Source organism: Apium graveolens, chromosome 11 (genome assembly GCF_009905375.1).
Source record: "Apium graveolens cultivar Ventura chromosome 11, ASM990537v1, whole genome shotgun sequence".
Classification (NCBI taxonomy): Eukaryota; Viridiplantae; Streptophyta; class Magnoliopsida; order Apiales; family Apiaceae; genus Apium; species Apium graveolens.
Window position 1 is genome coordinate 25,265,573 of NC_133657.1, and position 8,240 is coordinate 25,273,812.

At 43.5% G+C, this 8,240-nt stretch overlaps 1 non-coding gene across 1 annotated transcript; it reads right to left on the reverse strand.

The window, feature by feature from the left end:
- Nucleotides 1-317: 317 nt before the first annotated feature.
- On the reverse strand, nucleotides 318-424 carry LOC141698796 (small nucleolar RNA R71). The gene has a single exon (XR_012565298.1). It is a non-coding gene; the product is annotated as a small nucleolar RNA R71 (small nucleolar RNA).
- Nucleotides 425-8,240: the final 7,816 nt, after the last annotated feature.

The following is an 8,240-nucleotide window of genomic DNA, read 5'->3' on the forward strand; positions in this document are numbered from 1 at the left end:
GCATCCTTCATCCGGCTATTCAAGCTAACACCTTTGAAATCAAGCCGGGCACTATTCAGATGGTGCAGAATTCTGTTTCTTTTGGAGGAGCGGCAACTGAAGACCCCAACATGCACATAAGGAATTTTGTCGAGATCTGCAGCACTTTTAAGTATAATGGCGTGACTGATGAGGCTATCAAGTTGAGGCTCTTCCCATTCTCACTGAGGGATAAAGCTAAAGACTGGTTACATTCTGAACCAGCTGGGTCAATCACTATGTGGCAAGATCTTGCGCAAAAGTTTCTGGTGAAGTTTTATCCAATGGCAAAGACTGCTGCTATGAGGAGTGCTCTTACTCAATTTGCGCAGCAACCTACAGAATCTATGTGCGAGGCTTGGGAACGCTACAAGGAAATGTTGAGAAAATGTCCACATCATGGAATGCCGGATTGGATGGTAATCACTGGTTTTTATAATGGTTTGGGGGTCCAATCTCGGCCCATGCTCGATGCAGCAGCTGGAGGCGCCTTATGGGCTAAAAGCTATACTGAGGCGTATAATCTTATCGAGACGATGGCTGCAAATGAGCATCAAAACCCAACTCAGAGGATGACGTCAGGCAAGGTAGCAGGTATTCTGGAAGTTGATGCAGCCACCGCTATTGCAGCCCAGCTCCAAGCGCTATCAATGAAGGTTGATTCTTTGGCTACGTATGGAGTTAATCAAATAGCTATGGTTTGTGAGCTTTGTGCAGGTTCTCATGCTACGGATCAGTGTTCTCTTGTCAACGAATCTGTTCAGTATGTGAATAATTATCAGCGACAACAGCAGCCTGTGCCAGCGACCTATCATCCTAACAACAGAAATCATCCAAATTTCAGCTGGGGGAATAATCAGAATGCTATTCAGCCACCATATCAGCAAGGAGTGAGTAAACAGTTTAACCCACCTGGATTCCAGCAACCACAGCAGTATGCTACAAGGCAATCATATCCTCAACAGGGAAGTACAGCTGCACCTACTAGTGCTGATTTTGAGGAACTTAAGCTGTTGTGCAAGAGTCAGGCGGTTTCTATCAAGACCTTGGAAAATCAAATCGGTCAATTAGCCAATGCAGTGCTCAATCGTCAACCTGGCACTCTTCCCAGTGACACGGAAGTACCAGGCAGGAAGGAAGCTAAAGAGCAAGTCAAGGCTATTACCTTAAGGTCTGGAAAAGTAGCTGATGCTGAAAAGGCAAAAGAAGTCGAAGCTGAAGTTAGAGATGAAGAATTTGAGCAAAAGGAGAAAGCGGCGGAACCAAGGAAGACTACTGTTGAACACACTCTGCCTGAGGCTAATACAGGGGAGAAACAGCTCTATCCTCCACCACCTTTTCCTAAGAGATTGCAGCAACAAAAGCTGGATAGACAGTTCGGGAAGTTTCTGGAGGTGTTCAAGAAACTTCACATCAATATACCTTTCGCTGAGGCTCTGGAACAAATGCCTAGTTATGCGAAGTTTATGAAGACTATTCTTTCAAGGAAGGTGAAACTGGATGACCTCGAAACCGTTGCTCTCACGGAAGAATGCAGCGCTGTTCTGCAGCAAAAGTTACCACCAAAACTGAAAGATCCAGGAAACTTCACCATTCCTTGCACCATTGGCAATCTAACTTTTGACAAGTGCCTTTGTGATTTGGGAGCAAGCATTAATCTGATGCCGTTGTCGATCTTTAAAAAGCTGGATCTGCCTGATCCAAAACCTACATACATGTCGCTACAATTGGCGGACCGTTCCATTACTTACCCAAGGGGCATAGTTGAGGATGTGCTCGTCAAGGTGGATAAGCTCGTCTTTCCTGCAGACTTTGTTATTCTGGATTTTGAGGAAGATAAGAAGATTCCCATAATCTTGGGGAGGCCTTTCTTGGCTACTGGCCGTACCTTGATAGATGTGCAAAAAGGGGAACTTACTATGCGGATCCAAGATCAGGATGTGACCTTCAACGTATTCAAGGCAATGAAATTCCCTACAGAAGATGAGGAGTGCTTAAAAGTGGATGTGATTGATTCTGCGGTTACTTCGGAACTCGATCACATGCTAATGTCTGATGCATTGGAAAAGGCCGTAGTGGGGGATTTTGACAGCGATGATGAAGATAGCAACGAGCAATTACAATATCTGAACGCTTCTCCATGGAAGCGAAAGCTCGACATACCATTTGAATCTCTTGGTACTTCTGACCTTAAGAATGCTGAAGGGAAGCTCAAACCATCAATAGAGGAAGCACCTACCTTGGAGCTTAAACCATTACCTGAACACTTGAGGTATGCTTTTTTAGGTGATTCATCTACGTTACCTGTTATTATTTCAGCTGACCTTTCAGGTAGTGAGGAAGATAAGCTCTTAAGGATTTTGAGAGAATTCAAATCGGCTATAGGATGGACCATAACAGACATCAAGGGGATAAGTCCTTCATATTGTATGCATAAAATTCTGCTAGAGGAAGGAAGTAAGCCAACTGTGGAATAGCAACGAAGACTGAATCCCATCATGAAGGAGGTGGTGAAGAAAGAAATTCTGAAATGGCTAGATGCAGGCATCATTTATCCTATTTCTGGCAGCTCGTGGGTGAGCCCTGTACAATGTGTTCCTAAGAAAGGAGGTATCACTGTGGTCGCAAATGAAAAGAATGAGCTCATCCCTACTCGAATAGTTACAGGATGGAGAGTATGCATGGATTATAGGAAATTGAACAAAGCCACAAGAAAGGATCACTTTCCTCTTCCATTTATTGATCAAATGCTTGACAGATTGGCATGACATGAGTATTTTTGTCTTCTGGATGGTTATTCCGGGTATAATCAGATTTGTATTGCACCAGAGGATCAGGAAAAGACTACCTTCACTTGTCCATTTGGCACATTTGCTTTTCGTAGAGTTTCGTTTGGGTTATGTGGCGCCCCGGCCACCTTTCAGAGATGTATGATGGCTATATTCTCTGACATGATTGGAAATAACATCGAAGTGTTCATGGATGACTTCTCCGTCTTTGGACACTCATATGATGAATGTTTGAATAATCTGCGCGCCGTACTCAAAAGATGCGTGGAAACTAATTTGGTGCTTAATTGGGAGAAATGTCATTTTATGGTGCGTGAAGGCATTATCCTTGGGCATAAGGTCTCTAGCAAAGGTCTGGAGGTGGACAAGGCCAAGGTGGGAGTCATTGAAAATCTTCCCCCACCTAATTCGGTGAAAGGAATCCGTAGTTTTCTCGGTCATGCGGGTTTTTATCGGCGATTCATCAAGGACTTTTCAAAGATATCTAAGCCGTTGTGCAATTTACTTGAGAAAGATGTGCCTTTCAAATTTGATGATGAATGTTTGGCAGCATTCGAGACTCTCAAGGAGAGTTTGATCACGGCACCAGTTATTACAGCACCAGATTGGACAGAACCATTTGAGATGATGTGTGATGCGAGTGATTATGCGGTAGGTGCAGTTCTGGGACAGCGCAAAAAAAATCTCTTCCATGTGGTCTACTATGCGAGTAAGACTTTAAATGGGGCCCAATTGAACTACACCACTACTGAGAAGGAGCTTTTGGCTATAGTCTTTGGCTTTGAGAAATTTCGATCTTATCTGCTTGGTACGAAAGTGACAGTATTCACTGATCATGCAGCTATTCGCTATCTGGTTTCTAAGAAGGATTCGAAGCCGAGACTCATTCGTTGGGTGCTTTTACTTCAAGAATTTGAGTTAGAGATCAAAGATAGAAAAGGTAGCGAGAATCAAGTAGCTGACCATCTCTCTAGGTTGGAGAATCCCGATTCTACTTCACAAGATAGGACGTTAATCAATGAATCTTTTCCGGATGAGCAGTTGTTTGCAATTCAGGAGGAAGAACCATGGTTTGCAGATATTGTAAACTATCTTGTCAGCAATATAATGCCGCTTAATTTGACATCCGCTCAAAAGAAGAAGTTTCTGCATGAGGTGAAGTGGTATATGTGGGATGAACCATATTTGTTTAGACAGGGAGCTGACCAGATCATCAGGAGATGTATCCCGTTCTGTGAGACGGAGGGGATATTACGAGACTGCCATTCCACGGTTTATGGTGGACACTATGGAGGTGAGAAGACGGCAGCTCGTATTCTGCAAGCAGGTTTTTTCTGGCCTACTTTGTTCAAGGATGCTCATCAGTTTGTTTTAAGGTGTGATCGTTGCCAAAGAGTGGGAAATTTGTCAAGGAAGGATGAGATGCCATTAAATGTGATGCTTGAAGTCGAGGTCTTTGATGTATGGGGAATCGATTTCATGGAGCCTTTTATCTCGTCTTGCAATAATCAGTACATCTTGCTGGCAGTCGATTATGTCTCAAAATGGGTCGAAGTTAAAGCTTTACCGACAAATGATGCAAAGGCAGTGCTAAATTTTCTTCATAAGCAAATTTTCACAAGGTTTGAAACACCTCGGGTAATCATAAGTGATGAAGAATCGCATTTTTGCAACCGTAAGTTCACTTCTATGATGCAGCGTTATAATGTGAATCATCGAGTAGCTACTGCCTATCATCCGCAAACAAATGGTCAAGCGAAAGTGTCTAACAGAGAGATAAAGCGCATTCTAGAGAAGGTTGTTTGTCCGTCAAGGAAGGATTGGTCTTTAAAGCTCGATGAAGCTGTTTGGGCTTACAGAACATCATACAAAACTCCACTTGGGATGTCACCGTTTCAGTTGGTGTACGGTAAGGGATGTCATCTACCGACGGAGCTTGAGCATAAGGCCTACTGGGCATTGAAGAAATTGAACCTGGATTTAGATGCAGCTGGTAAGAAAAGAATGCTTCAGCTTAATGAACTTGATGAATTTCGACTTCAAGCGTACGAGAATAACAAAATGTATAAGAAAAAGGTGAAGAGGTGGCACGATAGGAAGCTACATCCTAAGTTATTTGTGCCAGGGCAACAAGTTCTGTTATTCAACTCTCGGCTCCGACTTTTTTCTGGGAAGTTGAAATCAAGGTGGTCTGGACCTTTTATTGTCAAAACTGTGTTTCCACATGGAGCGGTGGAAATTTTTGAGAATGATTCGGACCAAGCATTCAAGGTTAACGGTCAGCGGTTGAAACACTACTATGGGGACATGGCAAACCGAGAGGTGGTTAGTGCCATTTTGTTGACTATTTGAGAAAGGTACGGAACGTCAAGCTAATGACGAAAAAGAAGCGCTGCGTGGGAGGCAACCCATGAATTGTTGTTACAGGAACCTTTAGAAGTTAATAACCTATCCAAAAACACAAAAAAATCAGAAAACAGGGGCTGAAAAAAAAATTCCAGAGACCCTCTGCGCGCCCGCGCAGAAATGCTGAGCGGCCGCGCAGTGGTTGAGTTCCAGAAAATTTTTTACAGTTCAGAAAAAAAAAACACACAAAAACCCATCACAGCCCATAAACCCACGAATTCTTTTACCATTACCCCATGATTTTATCCCTCAACCCCACTCCTAATCTAATTTAACCTACTCCACACCCTATATATACATACACCTATCCCACATATCTCCCACAAACTTCCTACACTTAAACCCTCTCATAAACATCAAAAATCAGTTCTTACACACTTTTATTCACAAATCAATGGCACCCAAGAGAGCACGCACTATTGACAGCAGCAGCACAGTTCCTACTGCTGATTCATCAAGGGGTACTGCTGCAAGGCCTCGGTTAACTGACAGAGCCGCGGAGGAGGAGTACACTAGGTTGTTGGGGAAGCCGATTCTGAAGGAGAGGGGGTTTTTACCATCAGGGAGGGATGGTGAGTTGTTGCCCATGATTGCAGAGAAGGGGTAGATAGCTTTTTGTGAGTCACCCGAAGCAGTACCGATGAGTGTTGTTCGCGAGTTCTACGCGAACGCGAAGGCTGAAAAGAATGGGTTTTCTGTAGTTCGTGGGCTGACGGTTGATTATCATCCTGCGGTGATTCGCCGTGTGATTGGACAGCGAGAGAGAAAGCCCGAGGAGGAGAACTGGAATGCAAAGACTGCTGAGGATTTTGACTTGGATTTGATTTGTGCGACTCTCTGTCGACCGGGCACAGTTTGGAACCGCAGTCCAGCCAATAATGAGTATCGTCACTTTCCGGCGATCGCCATGAACAGGTATGTCCGTGCATGGAATGCATTTATATGTGCTAATATGTTGCCTTCTTCACATGCACACGAGGTCACAGTTGAGAGAGCACAGTTGTTATGGGGAATTCTGAATGAGGAATACTATGTGGACCTTGGTGAGTTTATCTACCAAGGAATTCTGAAGTTTTTGAGGGGAGCAAAGCATATGAACATCCCTTATGCATCCACGGTTACAAAGCTATGCCGAGCAGTAGGAGTGAACTGGCCGGCTCATCAGCAGTTGCAGTTGCCAGCAGCTCCGATAGATTCTGGCACTCTGAATGGGATGCAGGAGTGGACCGGTGGTGAGCCTGAGGAGCATGGGCTGGGTTATCGTCTTCCAGGAGGGCGTCCAGCACGAGGTGCTACTATGGCCAGGCCAGGGCGTGGTGAGGCTAGTTCTTCGAAAGCTCAGGAGGGTGCTGGGATGGGTGATGCCCAGTATAGGAGGCTTTCACGGCGGATGGATGCCATGTATGAGACGTAGAGCAGGTTTGCTCAGGAGCTCACCCTTGCGTTAGGGACTGCTTTTCGAGGCCTTGGAGCTGATATCCAGTGGCCAGTTTTTGGTGAGGACTCTGCATACCCGCCGCCTGATACTCCACCCACTGAGGGTGATGATGATGATGACTCCGAGTAGGTATACCCTGTGTTCCTTTCTACTACCTTCACTGGGGACAGTGAAGATTTTAAGTTTGGGGGTGGTAGTTAAGGAATATTTTGTGTATGTCATATAGCTGCATATTCATGATAGTTAGTTCATATAGTTGCATAATTTTTGTCATATAGTTTTTTTTATATATAGCTTTATTTGTTTGTCATATCATATAGCTCATGCATATACCATGATCCCTTTTGCAATGATTTATCGACTGAATTGTGATATTGATGCGAGTGTAGTGATAGCATTAAAGTGATATTAAGTTGTGTAGGTTGATATGCATGCTAGAAGCACTTGTATTGTCACTAAGTCTTAGAGAATGCTTAAGGACTAGATTGTTGTTATGATCTGATTATTTTCGAGGATAATCTATTTATTATGCTTAGAATTTGATAATAGGTTCTTAGTGGTAAAGGCATGAAAAAGAAAAAAAAATGGAGTAAAAATGGAATTTGTTGCTAGTTGTGGCTAGGCGTCAAATGGCTAGTAGCCGGCTCGCATGTTATGCGAGTAGTCTAGGGTTGAGCAAGATGGAGCGAAACGCACTTGCTCAGAAAAAATATTAAAAAAAAAAAAAATTTGCATAATTGATCAAGAGTGAGCTCTTTGGTATTCGAGTTATTAAGTTCTTAGGGGACTTTGTGCCTAGTGACCTAAGGCTTTTAGAGTCTGGGATCCGCTAACCTAACGCTCGTTACATGGATACCATTGTATAAGTCTTTTGTGGACCTCACTCATTGCACGGTCAAATAAGCATTTGAGTTGTAAATAAAAAGCACGATTCCGTAGTAAGCTCCAGAGTTCTTGTAGTGTTGTATATCACTTTGTGCCTAGAATTTTTATTCTTTGTATAATCATAGGATTGCCTTGAGGATAGTCTAGTCATAGTAATTGGTCTAGTTCCAAAGCATATCTGTTAAGCATTTGCACACACCACGTTTCTGGCGGTATGTCCGTTTGCATGAGTTTATTGATCTTTAGTGTCTAACTGCATTCGTTGAGACGTGACAATTTGGTTGGTTAATTGTAGTAAGGGGGATCGTTGCATTTTCATATAGATTGCATTCATGCATATTTTTATTTGTTTTTGAGTCTGTGACGCTTGAGGACAAGCATCGATTTAAGTTTGGGGGTGTGATAAGTGGCATTTTATACCACTTAGAACGTCTTAAAATGGCTTAAATTGGTGTCTTGAAGTCAAGTATTTTGTGTATTTGATGCGTTTTTCTAGTGTTTATGCATTTCAGGGTATTAGTTGCATTTCGGAGGAGGAATCATCAAGAATAAGCCTTGGCATGTGTTCACCATTGCGAGAGGAAAAGAACGGGCAGATTACGGCAAAGAAACGGAGCAAACATGGAATTTTTCCAGAAGGGACCTGCGCGCCCGCGCAACAATGCTGAGCGGCCGCGCAGCAGCCTTGCGCGCCCGCGCAGCAA